Raw genomic sequence first — 17,596 nt, forward strand, 5'->3', positions numbered from 1 at the left:
GTGTTTGTCATGATCACGGAGACATCTCTCCATCATGCTCCCTGCTGTTGTTTCATGAAATACTGGTGCATCAAGTTTGTTACTTGGGTTGAATGCTAAATGCTCAGAATTTGTTGCTCAGAAGACAGTTTGTATATACAGATGCTTCATCACAAACATAATTAGTATCAATCAACTTCAAATCCATTAAAAGAAGGCAGCACTCAAATTATTATTACTGAGCCGAACAATTGCTATTCTAGCTCATTTTGTAGTATTTTATTTTATTCCCATGTAAATTTAGCTTTAGATTTTGAATGCTTTGATTATTGATTGAATGATTTATTCAGTAAGTCATGTGTGGATGTTCCAGGTGTACTAAGGAGACAGCACTCGACATGTATAGAAGGCTAACTGGTATAGCTCTGAAATGAGCTGCCATTCACAGTACATGAGAGTCTACAACCAGCTGCTCCATAAATGGGTGAAATGCTAATGTTAGCATGCTAACATGCTGACAATGACAATGCTAACATGCTGGTGGAATAATATTCACATGTTCACAGTGGGTCAGCATGTTTACATTTGCTAATTAGCATTATTTGACACACCACTGAGGCTGGTTAGTTTTGGTCATAAACCAAAGCCAAATTAAAATCCCACAGAGAGCAATGCTCTCTTTTCCAGGAACGCACTGATCTGTCACAGTCTGATCTATAGCCATCAGCCCCACTGGAGCTCAAGGGTACCTCGTTGGTGGTAATGAGGGAAGGCCATGAATGTCTGTACAAAATGTCACGATCCATCCAATAATTGTGGAGAAATTTCAGTCCGGACTAAAGTGGTGGACTGCCCGAGATTATCGTCAAGAGCAGACCGTGGCGTTGTACGGCCACCAGGCCGTCAATGGGAAATTAGGAATAAAACGTTAAATAAGTGTACATCATGCATGGAATACAGCTGCACTGCTTTTATTTACGGACTTCAGTACGTTCGTGAATGTGTGCGAGCAGCAGCGTCACTGCAATGTGTTGGCGATGCAGCGCGGGCACCGACATCTGAGGCTTTGCTGTAAGCTGCAAAAGCAACGTGCTCAGAAGATGTTGGTTCTCCTTGGATCGAGCTACATATGTGAACAAACATTTTCCGGGATGAAGTTTGACAAATCCAGATCCTCTCTCACTGACGATCACCTGTCAGCTGTCCTTCACATCTCCACCTCAGACATTCGACCTGACTTCAGTGCACTCGTTCAAGCCCAACACAGACTACATTTCTCGCACTGAACTGAAAAACAGAAAGTGAGGTCACTGGACTGCAAACAATAGGAATAAAAGTACTAACTTTGCAGAAACATGATCCCTGTCAGTGTTTTACTATGATATATGGATATTGCATGATGTATATATTTCATTATTCCTGCTGCAGATGTTTAAGGTGGAGCTCATTTTAACTCCTTTATACTCTGTTGTTCAGTTTGGGTAGTTAGGAAGGGTTTGAGAAATGATGTTTAAAGTAACTAAAGCTGCCAAATAAATGTAGTGGAGTTAAATATACAATATTTCCCTCTGAGATGTAGTGGAGTGGAAGTACAACGTTGAAGAAAATGGAAATACTCAAGTAAAGTACCTTGAATTTGTAAATAAGTACAGTACATAAGCAAATATACTTCGTTATATTCCACCACTGATCATAAGCTTATCACAACCAAACAATTTACTGCTTTTTATAATGAGGTGGAATAATATTGAGCAGGATTGAGTTCAGTCCATTGATCCGGCCCTCCACAACAGTCCCTGGTCTAGAGCCATGAAGCTAGCATGGTTAACGCCTGATCTGTCAGCTTTAAAGTAGGATATCAGTCGGTGACATTGATTTTTTACCTTGTTTGAGAGAATCAATCATCCTCCTCCCACCTGTATCTTTCCCTCTAGGATGGCCATCATATTTATCTTTGTCCTCTCCCTTCCTGCTGGGCCTAAATGCCATGAACTGGGACATATTGACTGGTCACACTGTTGCCTTAAGTCCACTAGATCCATGTTCCACACAGCGCTGTCGCTGTAAGTCACAACAGCACGACTTCATCCATTAGTAAGGTTCTCCGCCGTATTGACTATGTTACATGCCAGCCTTATTACATTACATTAAAGGATGCAGGACAAACTTCAAAGTGAAGTTTATATTGGAACAATTATCTGAAGTGACGCCCATCGCCTCAACAATGAAGACGGGGAAACAACCTTCTTTGAAAAGCTGAACGGCCTTGGAGGTTGGAGGTGAAGCTCTGAAACCTTTTGCATTCCTGAGACACAAGCCTCTCAATTTTCTCTTTTCTTTCTTCTCCGAGATCAACAAAAAGATACACTGAGCATCGCCGTCAACCTAATTCCATCCACCTTGCCAACTACTTATCATTTATTCTTAGAGGGCTGAAAGTTGGAATGAGTACAAACACCAGAACGGCTTACTGGCTCAAAACTGAGATCCTGGGAGTCCGTTTCTTCATCTCTCTCTCTGTCTCAATCGCAAAACCAACACACACTCACACACACACCATGGCTAGGTCTTCCCAGCTGGCCTTACAGGTGATAATCAGGGCATTATGGATGTACCGTCTGTGCAGAACTGAGCTTTCTTGCCATCTGTTCTGTTGACATACAGGCTGACTTCATGTCAGTAGTCAGAGTATTCTCCCGACTCAATAGATTCTTCACGGCTAGCCTGCGAGTTGAGCTGAGAGGGACGAGAGCGGATGAAATGATTAAGGGGAATGGATGACGAGACAAGCCAATCGTTGCCCGAACCATGTAATGCCGAGTCGCTTGCTGCCTCCATGTTTTGTTTCTTCCTCGGAAAGTGATTTGAATAACAAACACCCAGAGCCCTCAGCCTCAATGAAGTGTTTTTCCTCTTCTTCTCGCTCTCTCTTTCTAGCAACCACAGCCACAGCCGCGGCCGGTCCGCATTATTTCATCACAGACGACACAGCCCACCTCGTTTCCCAAGCCGGTGCCTTCCATCCGGCATGCCTCACGGTCTCCTCTGCCGCCACACACGCCCCATGCTGCCAGCCTTCCGAGCTGTCCCGGGCGGGGGAAGATGTCCAAGTTCCTTAGCCCAGAGGACATGACCTCACGAGACTACTACTTTGACTCTTGCATTTGGTATACATGAGGTATGTTGTTGTTTTTATTCTGTTTTCTTGGTCCTGTGTCTGCTCTGGTTTATATTCATCGGCCCAGGTGTGTCCCATGTCCCCCGATTAACAGGTCTGCAGCTCGGGAGAGAGAAAATGCAAAACAGCAAAACCACCAACTGCCCAAGATGTTGCTGTTCGGCATCTGATGCCATCATCAGTGAACACCAGGCATCCATCCTTTTGCAAACCTGGATGTAAAACACAATTACGTTTGGAGATGCAATAGATCAAAATTGAAACAGGAAATATCTTGTTGACGTTTAAATGGACAGTTGCCTTTTCACTTCCCCATAAGTGCTCAGAAAATATATCGTCAAACTGCAGACTTCCTGTTTGATGGGGGGGGGGGGGGGGGGGGGGGGAGTTATCCAAAGGAGGAATAGTGCTTGTAAATAAAAGAAGAAAAAAAACATCTTATGATGACTCATAGGGTCAAGTATCATAATACAGTTGCTGTTTACTTACTGACTTTCTTTGCAAGCCCATATAATGCATAATAAACATACTTATATTGTGTTTTATTACTACTGTATATGATTATAATGCACTCATTATATTTCCGTTAAAGAACTCTAAATCGTTTTTCACGTCATTCATTTGGTCTGAAAATTGAAATGAAAAATCAAGCAAAGGAAACTCACCTCAGTGAGTCGTGGACTAACGACTAAAACCACGAAGTAACTTTACGAAGCACAGAAAGCCAGAGTAAACGAGTCAAATTGAACAACTTTGTGCTTCATCCACACACTCGTGTCACAGTGTAGGAAAACACATGGCTATCAGCAGATCAGTGACAACAGTGGCCGGGCAGAAATCATGAATTGGCTTTCATGGTTACTTTTGTTCTGCTCAAATCGGTCTCCATCTTTTGCTTCTTTTTTTTTCTCTTCTTGGACCTCATCATCTCAGACTCCTCTATTGTGTGTTGGTAAGCCTCTTTAATGATGATCACGTGTGACATTTGAAAAAACGAAACTGGGTCTCTCTCAGCCTCCTCCTGCTCCGGACTACAACCTACAACAACTCAATGCTTTATGTCATAGACGGGTGGAACCATGGCTGGGCTTACGCGCAGCCAAACCCACCAAAGGACATGAGATCTGAACCCTGCCTGGCAGAAATCTCTGCCTTAAGCTTAGCTCAGCTGAGCTCTGCTCAAAGGCTGGACTTGATGGCGAATGGAAGAGGATTGGTGCAACTTTCCTTTAGCAGCTATTTTTAAGTCTCTTTATGTGGCTCATATGATTTCAAGAATTGAATATTGTATTGGTTCAGCTGCGTTGCATGCGGAGGAAACATAACATAAAAAAAGCATGACCTGTGAGATGAATCTTGAATGTTTTTTTGGAAAGGAGGACAGATGTGTTCTTTTTGTCATTTCTGACTATTCTTCACACTCACACATATGCGTGCACTCGGTAAGAAATGCAGACGGACTGAGCCTGGAGGCTCATGGTGATTATTCAGTGACTAAGACTAGACTAAGGGTGGGCTGTGTGCTATTTGTCACCGCTTCACTGCGGATATCACAGCAAATCCAGACCTCCGTGTCCATCCAACATTTTCAATTCAACAAAACAAAATATCCAGCTGTGTCAACATCTTCTTCAAATCATTCTGTCATATGCTAAACCAGGAGATGCTGAAGGACGAAGTGAGGACGCTCACCTACCGCAACTCCATGTACCACAACAAGCACGTCTTCAAGGACAAAATCGTGCTGGACGTGGGAAGCGGGACAGGGATTCTGTCCATGTTCGCGGCCAAAGCGGGGGCAAAGCACGTGTATGGGGTAAGACCTGTTTTCATTTCAGTGGAGCGTTATCGTGCTGAACCACCAGGGTCCAATCACTGCATGTCCATGTGTGTGTACGACTGGCCCCCAGTTTGGGATAACCACGTGGAACTTCCAGACAAATGGAAGGACGGGGATGGTTGGGGGGGGGGGTGATTAACTTGGAATTGCCAAGAGACTTGTGCTGAGCTACTGGTTGACATTCTGTGTTTATGTGTGACTTTGCCTCGCATCCCATATTTGTTTTCCTTCCCTCTTCTGCAGTCTCGCTCAGTTCCTCTATCTGTCTTTTTGTACTTTAAAGTTCACTTCACGCTTCACCACACGCTAGCGTTACTCCTGCCCATCTGGAAAGGCTTTATCATTGATCATGGGGCTAATATTTCAGGGATTTGGTTCACCTTTGACTTGGATGCTCTCAGTTTGAGTTCTGCACCAATGCCCGATGCCTTTATCATAACTAAAGCTGGTAAAGCTCCATGTGAAAGATGGGCTTGAGAGGTGGAAGGGCTGGGCTCTGGGCCAACAATAGCTTCACTCTGTCATATGGACCTCGTTACATAAAAAAGAAGAGTGATAACCTCTATTCTGGCTCCACAGAAACCATAAAAGACTCTCTGCTGAATTCTATACCTATCAGAGTTATATAATCACCATAAACTGAGCTCACACTTAACAGACGTTCATTTTGAATTTAATATTTTTCTCCCTGAAAATGTTTTAGGGAGACAATTTTTGAAGAATGTAAAATTGCACAGACCTTTAGCAATAAAGGAATGGTTACTGGCAGGAGAGCAGTGTGTGGGATTTTATTTAAACCCCAACAAGTACAGGAAATAAAGAGTGTGTGGTGTGGTCAGTCCATGAATCATTCCAGCTCTCAACAACCCCTGGTATTAAACTATTGGTGGCAACTTCAGTCCACCAGCTCACACGTGCAGATTGTAAAGTGCCCGCCATGCAATCACAGAGGGCCGATGTAAACTAGATCTTCCAGCAGATATATCAGGGTCCAAACACCCAAAATCATGGTGGAGTAGGGCTGTAACAGGTGGTTTGATATGTGCGGGGTTAGCAGCAGTCACAGGATCTGATCCAGGCTTCGGTCACATGGATTCAATAAATGTTGCATCTCATGCACGAGTGACAAAGAGTCTTGTAGTTTCGATAACTGCTCTCTGCATTGCGGTTAAAACCTAAAAGACAAAAGAGGATTTAAATGCAAATTGATGAAAAATAATAATAATAATAATAATGACATCGAATGATGAAGCCAGTTAGAGTCAGATACGTATTCGATGTAAGAACACCCCCAAAAAAAACTTTTTCATTTTGTTTGTACAGTATGTAAAAAATACACAGGGATGCAAATTAGCTGATGTGACATTTCCATGAGGCTTCAGCTACGTTCCATTAAACACACTTTTCTTAGAATTCGACAGACCGTAACATTTGGGCCAGAATGTGTTGAGTTGAATGCAACAGCTGTTTCTCCCTGACGTAGCAGCACTTGCTAAACGTTATCTCGTTAAGTTAATCGTATACAAAGCTTGTTCATGTGATGATTGTAGAATTTATAATCAAAAAAGCTTGAGACGGCTTTACATTCTTACAAAACTAAAGAAATCAAACTGCAACCAAAATCAAATCCTGCATATGAATAAACAAAGATGAAGTGTGGCTCATCTCATTCCTGACTCACTGTATGAGTCTCAAGGGCTCCGACAGAGGGGAGCGCTGCATGACACCTGAGCGAAGTCAGAAACTTACACTTTGCTGCGACTCCAGAGAAAAGGACTCGTGGCAGCACTGCAGCGACAGGGACTCTTCCCGACACCAGTGAGAGTGTGTTGACTGCAAACACGCCTCAGCGCTCCCACTGAAGCATGGCGCTGATGGACACATGGCTAATGGCTGTCTCCTGTCGCAGCGATTCAGAAAAAAAGACGAGGAATCGTTGCCAATTAGAGGGCTGACGTTGGCAGCCCTATTCTCACAACAATGCACTGGGATGCGTACACCTAGTGCAACATGTGGAGCTCCCGTTTCTTTTTGCAGTTGATACAGTCTGGTTTTTAATAGGTGTTGTGTGTGTGTTGACGGACAGAAGACCGTGGGCGCCACCAGCAGCATCTTGACCAGCCCTCCACTAATAGGCAGCAGAGAACAGGGCTGCTCCAGGGAGGCTGTTCTAATGTCAAGCTCCTGCACTCAGTGGGGAAACTGAAGACCTCAGCTAGAAAGCAGAAGCCAGGATTTAATTCCAGTCTGTGTGTTATACTGCAACGACAAGAAAAAGAAGATGGTATCTCCTAATTTGTCCATCTTTGGTGTGTATAACCCTTTTTTCTGCCTCTAAAACAAAACACTTAATTCTTCATGAGAGTCCAAGGCAACAGCTGAGTGCTTCTATTTTTCAGCCGGCTCCCTCCACAAGGGTCCCAGCATGGGTTTGCCATGAGTTCATTCAGGTGTCCCCTGCTTGATTGCGAACAGATGGATCTCCTGCCGCATGAATAAGCGCGCACACCTCTGACAAACAGAGTCCCAGGGGAGGTGGAAAAGAGTGCACACACTCAGGTGGAAATCTATACTCTCAGACTCCCCCGATGCTGACAGAGATTGGTATGGACAAACGCCTCCTGCTGAATTATGTTCTCATTTTGATTGGGAGCTGCTGACTAAGAAGTGTCCGGGGTTCATTCTGATGAATGATGGAGGCTTTATTACGTTGTAACTCTGCTATTGGTGGCACCTCAATAAATCAGCCATGAGTCCTGCATTGGTGGGCGGAGGAAGTACAAAATATATCAAGCAAGGAGCTGTTGACTCAGAAAGTATAACAGAGGCAGCATAGAGGAAAATGTGACAGAAATGTGGGTATTTCAGAAGGAGAGCGATGGGACAAAAAAAGGCAGCGGGGTAGAAGATAATTTAAAAGAATTAAAAATGTCAAAAGACTAATTAAACTACAGGTTGAAGCTTCCACTGGAGCTAAACGACTGGTTGCAGCTGAGTAGTGACTAATCTTCACCCGAATTACTTAAAGTAAGATGCCCTGGCAGCGTTCCAGGGTCTGGTCCCCTTGCAAGTTCTATCCCGTCTTGTTCCTTTGTCCTTCACAGTTTCAGCTCGACCCCTGGACGTCTCTTGCAAAGCAAAGTTAACCGAAGTGCACAATGTCAGATGATAATCCCTCCCTAGTTAGCTACCTTCTGCTGTCAAGCTCACTGTCACAAAATACTGCAAGTCACTTAAAAGACGTTACTTTTTTGCTATCGAACTCTGCAGACAGGAAAGAAAATCCCTTTGAGAGAATGCCTTCACAAACTCTCAGCTGGTTAGCTGTTGTATCTCGCCCAGTTTTCAATTTTCAAATCTGTTTGCAAGTGGTTTTGTATTCGGGACTGCGATGGAAGCCACCCACACAGAGATACTAAACAAAGATGACCTTGTTTGCCACCCCAGAGAGCAACTTATGGTGGCCGCACTGTTGGAGAAGCTTTCATGCAGGAAGCAATACATCAAGAACAAATGTTTCAATTCCGGACTTGTCTTTACTCCAAATAACAGAAGGAATTGGAGTTCACTGTGATGAATCCCTGGAGAGGTAGAGCAGCCAGAGGAACACACAGTCAATGATGGTCACGCTTCCAGTAACCTCCTGAGAAGAAAATATATTGCATCCTGGTATTATAATAAAACAGCACGATTGTTCTTTAGCAGGGGGGGGGGGGGGAGTACATTTCCACCACTGTTAAAAGTAGTTTCCAACATTTTAGGCGTGTGATCTCCCACAGTTTGTAAAGCAGAGCGTTTTTTTGTTCTCCTTCCGTCTCCCAATAATCATCTTGTGACCCGCCAGATTTACCTTGTGACCCCTTTAGATGGGACTCGACTCCTTGGGTGTGAACCACTGGACTAAAGTTCACTGTACGTTCAGTACATTGTGCTGCTAATACTTCTGGACATTTAATTAGGGCTTCTCATGCAGGACTTTTACTTGTAATGGAGTATTTTCTACATTGCTGCATTGGAACCTTTACTTAAGTGAAGGATTTGAATACTTCTTCCACCAGTGGTCTTTAGTGACTACCTGTTACAACCACAGCTAGCCATTCCAAATCTCGAATGTTACAAAACATCTGGATGAACTTCAAATTTGAGGATTCAAACAATGTAAAGCAGTATGAGGAGCTGTAAGAAATTTGAGCAAAAAACTGTAGTTAGTAGATATAATAAGATTCAGAAGACGGAGAATAATGGGCTTTTGGTGAAACTAGACAGACTGGGTGAGTGGTTGTGGCGTTGGCAGTGAATAACTCGCGTTTCATATACGTAACAGTGAACTCAGGTCCGGATGAGCCATTAACCTGTTAACCGGAGGTTTAAGGTATAATAAAACCGGACAATAAGTCCAATATACGTGTGACTAGTCTGTGTTTTAGCAGCGTGGAAATACGTTTAAAATGATGACTAAATAAGTCCAATAATACGTGTGACTAGTCTGTGTTTTAGCAGCGTGGAAATACGTTTAAAATGATTAATATTGCATGATCGCGCTGTGGGGAGCTAACGCTAGCTACGTGTAGCTCCGGTGTTGCGGTACTCTGTATGAAAAATAAAAGTGCTTGTAAAGAAAATAACTGCTGGATTGAGAGAGGAGACAGAAGGCGTATGAGTGGAATTAAAGTGTGGGATTTTGGTGATACTTGTGTGTGCGTATGCTTTATTAGAAGCTCCGTTTTTGTCGTTAGCATATCTGTTACAAAAAAGCCGGTTTCAGGACAACTTCCGGTTCGGCGCAGGACAACTTCCGGTTCGGCGCAGAAGGCAATGCAAGGCAAGTTTATTTGTATAGCACATTTCAACAACAAGGTAATTCAAAGTGCTTCACATAAAACCATTAAAAGCATCAAAACATAAGGCAAAAGAAAAGGAGATTTAAAAACAATTAAACAGAAGAAGGAGTAACTGCAGATAACCGTAAAGAAGTGTTTAGAATCTGAATTTTTCAGAGATTCATTGTCTAAGAGCTGTGAGCTTATATCCTGACCTTAGTTTTAATTAAGCATTATAACTTTAGTCGATGACTTTGGTTTTAATTCAGCATTTTAACAAAGATTAATGGTTTCAGTTGTTCTTCAATTCTTGAACTTAATTGTGATTCATTCTTGTGCAGACCAGAGTGTAAGTGCAGTTCAACAGTTTGACTTGCATTGGTATTTCTGATTGAATATCTTTGAACACCGTTATTGATTTTAAAGTTGAATTTAATATTTAATTGATTAATTATTCATTGTTTTTTAATTTCATTTTACTTCCAATTTTAAACCTTTCGAATTCTGATTTGGAACTGGATTGTGATTGTGATTCTGATTTAGATGTTGAGTTTGATTTCGGAATTCCAGCTTCAATTTTGGATTCGAGATTCCTTCACATATCCAGTATTGACTAATTTTGGTACACTTACTATTTTACATAGTTCCTAAGAATCAATTTTGACACGGACGGCGCAAACATATTTGAGAGATCGTTGACCTCTCTTACACTACAGACGTATGCTAACATTTACTGCTGAACTTTTGGCAGTTCTGTGTTTGTTTTAGTCAAGGTGCGTGGTTGAGTGGGTCCAGATCTGGGAAGTGGAGCAGCGGATCCCAGTTTTGGAGTCAGCGGCCACACGCCATACAGCACAGAGGGTGAGTTGACTTTGATTCATGTGATGACAAGCGTGCACATTTAATACACACATTTGAATACTCCTAGGCTGCATAATGTTTACATTAAAGAAGCAGAGTAAGGAAGTAGGAGAACTGGTAAGAAGACTAAAATGTGAAGTAACAGAAGTAGAACGCATCAGAAAAGATTTGCAACAGCAGATAGAGGAAAGACGAGCAGAAAGTAAAGAAGACGAGGAGATAAGGAGAATGCAGCGGCGGCTGCTGAAACTTCAAGTAGCAGAGATCGACAGAGAAATCAGTAGAAAACATCTGGCCAAGAAACAGATGGCCGTAGCCAAGGCTCAGGCCTCACAACAGCCCCAATATCCAGCTGCACCCCCGACCTCATACCAACCAAATCCAGCAGTACCAGCCCACACAGTGGTGTACTACCAACCTCCACCACATTACAGAGGCAGAGGACGTGCACGAGCATCTAACAGAGGGAGAGGTAACTACAGAGGAGGTTATGAAAGACCTGTAGGTAGAGGGAAGTGCTACATATGTGGGAGAGAGGGTCATTGGGTGAGAGATTGCCCACATAAAAGGAGAGGAAGACAGATCAGTGCAGCACCACAACATGCTCCGTTCCCACCACAACATCAGCAGTACCTACGACCAGGTCCAGCTGGACCTCCTCCCATGAGACATCAACAGATGCCCATGCTGTCACCAGGACCATGAGGAGGTTCACTGTATAGCCAAGATACATAGATGGTTGCCATGTGATCCCTTACAGCAGAGATATCGAGGTGAAGGGGGGATATGGTAAGGTGTCAAACATTTATGGTAAGGTGTCAAACATTTTTTGTAGATCCACATTTAGAATAGTTTTCAGTAAAGGTGCTACTCACAATTTTTGAGATTTAATGACGTCATGATAAACCACAACTAGACTTGCTAACTCTAGAAATTGAGAAATATACGGGAGCTCTAACTAACATGAGCCGAGTGTTGTTTTCTCAGGTGACAAACGCAGAAGCAGCAGCTGACGAAAGGAAGCAGGCTGACGTGTCACCAGGCAGTCTGGTGTGGATAAGAGTCCATGAGCGCAGGTGGAGTGAACCAAGGTGGACCGGTCCATGGGAGGTAGTATTGGCAACCTCACATGCAGAAAAGGTAAAACTGGAGCAACTTGGCACCACCTCACTCACTGTGCAGCAGCGAAGGTAACGAGTAAGACACTCGCAGAGACAGGAGTGAACATCAGACAGGAAAATTTGAAGCCAAAGACACCTCAAAAGAGGGGTTAGACAGTACTGAAGATGACGTTTTCCCCACAGTTTAAGCGAGGGCGTCCAGTAGGAGACTCTAGGTTCAGTGGGTTATGGAAGTCTGTAATTATTTTATTCCTGAGTTCAGTAGCTTCCCTCTTAGTATGTGGAATTAACCACAGACAGGAACCAGATCACATGCATGACTACATCAGGATTCGACATTTAGCCTCAGTAGCTAATCAAACCGATCTTAGACCACGTAGAGAGGCTTCTCTGACGACACTCACCTATGAAAATGTAACTCTCACTCTTATGTTCAAAGAAGGTACAACATCAACGGTCCAGTTCGACTTCTGTGAAGTAGTCTCCTGTCCCAAGTATGAACACACCCACGGGTGGATGTCCAAAACCTTGTGCATCATAAACTGACGAGTGTGGGCCTGCCACACATAAGTATGGGAAGCTGTTATCATATTATGCCTGTGATGTGTACAAAGGGGGTGGGTAGATGTAATCCTTTAGGAGTCAGTAGTACAGATTGTATTGTGTGTTCAGGACCGAGCAACCCCTAGCAACACCAGTTCCTTCAAGATTCAGACTCATAAGTCCTGAATTTAGTTGTATTTTAACTCTGTTTACTGATGACACTTTGCCCCTCCATCACACTTGTCAGAGGCTACACTGAGATTACCCACCTGTATAATATAATACCCCACCTCTGTTCAAGGTTACAGAGGGTCCATTTGATTGTATAGTCTCAGATACAGCTAAGGGGCCCAATGTAGGTAGTAGTATTGCAAATTATTGCAAATTGTAGCAACAGTCACAACGCTAGCGACTATCTATATAACAGTGTGTTAAGACAGACAGCACCTAGAGCTGATTTATGGTGATGGTGTGGAGGAAGAACCATACATCCAATCCTGCCTAAAGATTGGACAGGTGCGTTGGTGCAACTTATATTGTCATTCCATATCTTGCCTGTCACTGATGCAACTTATGGAGAACTCATCTCTCCACGCCCACATGCTAACAGAAGATCCAAAAGAGATGCCGGTGGCCCGAAGGGAGCCTTTGATGACCAAGTGTACATAAGATGTCATAAGACTGCCAAGGGGGGTGTCTAATGACTTTCAAGCCAGAAATCAAATAGCAGCAGATTTAGAATCTGTTTTCTCTCAGAGGGTGATGATTAATAAAAATGTCGATTGGATCAACTACATTTACTATAACCTACAGCGTTTAGTAAACTTCACCAGTGACGCCATATCAGGACTGCATGCACAGCTGGCGAAGACTAGTTTTATGACCTTGCAGAACAGAATGGCATTAGATATAATTTAGCAGAGAAAGTGGCGTGTGCCAGATGTTTGGGTCTGCGTGCTGTACTTTCATTCCAAATAACACAGCTCCTGATGGATCGGTGACCAGGGCGCTGGAGGGACTGACAGCACTCAGCCTAGAGCTAGCAGACAACTCTGGTGCCACTGATCCATTCACCGACTGGTTGGGAAGTATGCTTGGCCAGTGAAAACATACAATTTTGGCAATCGTAATTATTCTGTGTGCTGTCATCATAGACCGCCTAGTTGTCTGTGGATGGGGGTTCCCTTGCATCCGTGGACCTCTACAGGGGTTATTGCTTCACCGATGAGCCAGACACCAGTCCAGGCAACCAGTTATGTGACGAGGATGAGGACGAATTGGAGCTTCTGATGGCCACAGTCTAGATGAGGCCACCAGCGGTGCCATAGCGGAACTTCACAAGCGGTTCCTGACCATCCTCTCGGAGATCCTGAAGGACCTGATAAAGGCCCAGGTGGACTTCTAAAACATCCAGTGAGATGTTGGAAGTTTGGGAAATAGACGGATTGTTTTGGATGAGTATTTGGAGATTAAATTTTTTGTTTAATTGGGTTATAAAGGGATTTTAGGGTGTAAAGATTAAGAAATGTAATTTTGTCACGTGTAAAAGAACAGTCAAGGCTTCTCAGTATGTGTTCTCTAGCCTACAGGCTGTATCCTGATCCTGCCAGCCCCAAGACATGGAAGGCAGTGACTTTCAACGCACTCTATCTTGAAACGAACTGAACAGAAATACTTGAAATGATATCTGTGTGCATGAATTCTTTGCCTCTGTTTAGATAGATAGGGAGCCTCTCCCTGGATTGAGTAGGGGGGAGGTCTCCAGGGACATTTGAATAACCAACTACATTTGAGTAGCTAACTCACAGTGAACTGTGAGTTAGGGGGGAATTGTAAGAAATTTGAGCAAAAAACTGTAGTTAGTAGATATAATAAAAGTGTTTAATAATTCATAATTAATAATTCATAATTAGTCATAATCATAAGGGTTTTGGGAATGCATAATTAAGATAAACATAAACATGCAGAAGCATGAAACTTCTGCCAAGTTGCAGAAGTTTAACTTTCATTTTGAAGGATTATTATAGATGGGATTAAACAATAACTGACAATCATTGAATGTGTTAGCTGCTCAGGAGAGAGAGATGTGAAGACAGGCGTTTGATGAGGTGAGGGTGGGTAGCCAATAGAAATTGAGATAGACGGAAGGGAGGAGTCGTGAATTAATATGTGGGCGGGTTAGAAGCGTTTTTTCTGCCTCTTTTAGCTTGTGAATCTGCTGGACGGCTGTGTCCTGGGACCAGAGGTAGTTTTTTTCCAAATGGGGTTTTATTGTTTTAATATGTCATAGGAGTGTATACTCCAATGTATTACTGTAAATGTACTTACATCAGTGGAATTAAATTCTTTATAATTGTAAACCAGTTTTGGTAGCGTTATTATTGCAGTGTGTCGACGGCACAAGGAAGCCGGCCACATGGCTCCGGCCTCCTCTTTGTTATGAGGTAAAAACTTCTATCTTAACAAGCAGAGAGGGAAGGCTGGCAGATACGCATGAGGATAAGAAGAAGGAGATTTCATGTTCACCATTCCGTACTGCACTGGGCCAGCTCATTTATATTCATTTGCACGGACACGCTGCCAACTTATGGCACTTCAAAGCATATGTTTTCAATCATAACACCTCCAAAGCTACTGACTGTGCATCTACCAAATGATAGCTCCATCAACCAACCTGTCGGCCAATGTTCCGTCTAGAAGCCTATGAATATCAAGTATGCACAAGTAATTGAAAGGACAGTGAACACTAAGTTTCAAGCAGGAACACATCCCCGGTTGGAGTAGCAGGGCTCGCATGTCATTCTGACAGACATATTTTTATTACCAGGTAGACTCTTCAATAACTTATTGGCAAAGCAGAAAAAAAAAGCTGAAGTCAGCGAATATGTGGAAGGGTAATGAGCCACTCCTCCACTGTAAACCCCAGCAGGCGTGATTTCCATAACAACACCCTGGCTGCCATGGTAGCACATACTCTATCTACCCGTATCTTTCTGTCTCACACTGCAGTGTATTTCTTGCACACAGTGATACAATATTGGCACGTACTGTATATGCATAATTGATGTATTGACTTCTATAGGCATTGTCATTCCTATATTTCAGCGTTAAGACACTTTTCTGTCCGCCAAAATACAAAAAAAATTGATTATGACCTAAAAATACGTGTCGTGTGTTGCAGTGATCACCATCTTCAAGGGCAAGGTGGAGGAGGTGGAGCTTCCTGTTGAGAAGGTTGACATCATAATATCCGAGTGGATGGGCTACTGCCTCTTCTACGAATCCATGCTCAACACCGTCATCTTTGCCAGGGACAAGTGGCTGGTAGGATGTGCGTTGATGTGTGCATAGACATGATATGTATCCTGCATTAACATCAGGCATCATATCGCTAAAGTGCAGTATCTAGAGCAGTGGTTCTCAACTGGTCTGGCTGCGGGACCCACCATCACCCCTTAATGACAAGCCGGGACCCACGACCTAAATGATGTAATTTGTTATATATATATATATATATATATATATATATAAACTATATAATATATATATATATATATATATATAATATATATATATATATATATATATAATATATATATATATATATATATATATAATATATATAATATATATATATATAATATATATATATATATATATATATAATATATATATATATAATATATATATATATAATATATATATATATAATATATATAATATATAATATATATATATAATATATATATATATAATATATATAATATATATATATATATTATATATATATATATATTATATATATATAATATATATAATATATATATATAATATATATATATATATATATATATATATATATATATATATATATATATACATACATACATACATACATACATACATACATACATACATACATACATACACACACACACATACACACACACAATCACTGACACCTCAATAATTTAAGGTTGGTACTTGGCTGAGGAATTAAATGCCCCCGGTGCTGTGATGTCGACCTTTTATGATGTGTTCAGGATTAATTGCAGAGTTATTTCCTTGCCTCGTTTGTCAAACAGAAACCCGGCGGATTAATGTTTCCTGATCGCGCCTCTCTGTACGTGGTGGCCATAGAGGACAGGCAGTACAAAGACTTCAAAATACATTGTGAGTTCAGTGTGAGTGTGTGTAAGTGTGCATTACCTGAACCTGGACTGTGAAATGACACACACTTGTGCTGTCCCTGGTGTCCTCTGCGTGGCTGTAATCAGGATTATGTCTTTGCATTGTAAGTGAACCGCAGGTGTAGAACGCCGCCCACACCTCCGCATTGCACTCACACGAACGTGGGAAATACTCACACACACACACGACCTTTCCAGCTCTGCAAATGATTTTGAACTTTTCCCTCAGACATAACACTGGGGGTGATAATTGAGTTAGTTTTTCTGCTGTAGTCACTGTGAAGCCAGTGCATAACTTAAAACAGTCATGCAAAACACAACAATAGCCAATAGGCCTCCTACTCACACTCCCCCATACATCTGGGAAATTATGAAAACCACACTGCACCATGAGAAAGTCATATCACATTGGCTCACTGCTATGCAAAGCTTTTCAATGATGTCTGGAGACCATTATTCTGTATTTGAACACAGACTGAGTGGTGAGACAAGCGCATATATTGACCAAACACTGTTTCTCTGCTGGTCAAGATGACCTTTAGACGGAGTTAGAAGTGGCCTTCGGAAGCACTCCAGTATTCTAAGAGCATCCTGTGGACATTAGTGCGACTCTGGGCTGAAAACGGCCTTTGTTAAGTGGGCAGCATGATATTCAAATCGAGCTCATAACAATTCCGTGGGGGTCAGCGACCTGTTCATTATCACCAGCTTTCCTGCGCTCTAAAGTAGTTCTCTTCCTTTTGGGTCATGGTGGAGACATTTGCTCACACACTATCTTAAGGAGCTTAATGAATAATGTATGAAATGATTTTAGCCAAAAGCTGCAAGGATATTCAAGGCAAGAGTGTGGGTTGCGTTCAAGGAGGATCATGTTTACAAATCATCCCCGGGTACAATGTGACTTTCATCCGTCAAAATGAAAATGGGGGTCTCACTCTGGGGGTCGTATATCAGATTATCCTGGGAAGCTCTACGAGTGAGACTGCAACTATTGTTGTTTTACAGCTGCAGCCCAACTGTTTGCATCTCCTGTGGCTTTTTTCCCACCCTAAGAACACTGAACT

At 42.4% G+C, this 17,596-nt stretch overlaps 1 pseudogene across 1 annotated transcript in view; it reads left to right on the top strand.

Annotated features, from left to right (window-relative positions):
- The window catches only part of LOC306780848 (protein arginine N-methyltransferase 8-like), a 28,040-nt pseudogene that overhangs the window by 1,885 nt on the left and 8,559 nt on the right, over positions 1-17,596 (top strand). Inside the window, exons 2-5 of the transcript in view lie at positions 2,917-3,157; positions 4,818-5,046; positions 15,524-15,666; positions 16,428-16,515. The product of the transcript in view is annotated as a protein arginine N-methyltransferase 8-like (transcript). The remainder of the gene's footprint in view (positions 1-2,916; positions 3,158-4,817; positions 5,047-15,523; positions 15,667-16,427; positions 16,516-17,596) is intronic.

The sequence above is a fragment of the Melanostigma gelatinosum genome (genome assembly GCF_949748355.1).
Source record: "Melanostigma gelatinosum genome assembly, chromosome: 1".
In the NCBI taxonomy this organism is placed as follows: Eukaryota; Metazoa; Chordata; class Actinopteri; order Perciformes; family Zoarcidae; genus Melanostigma; species Melanostigma gelatinosum.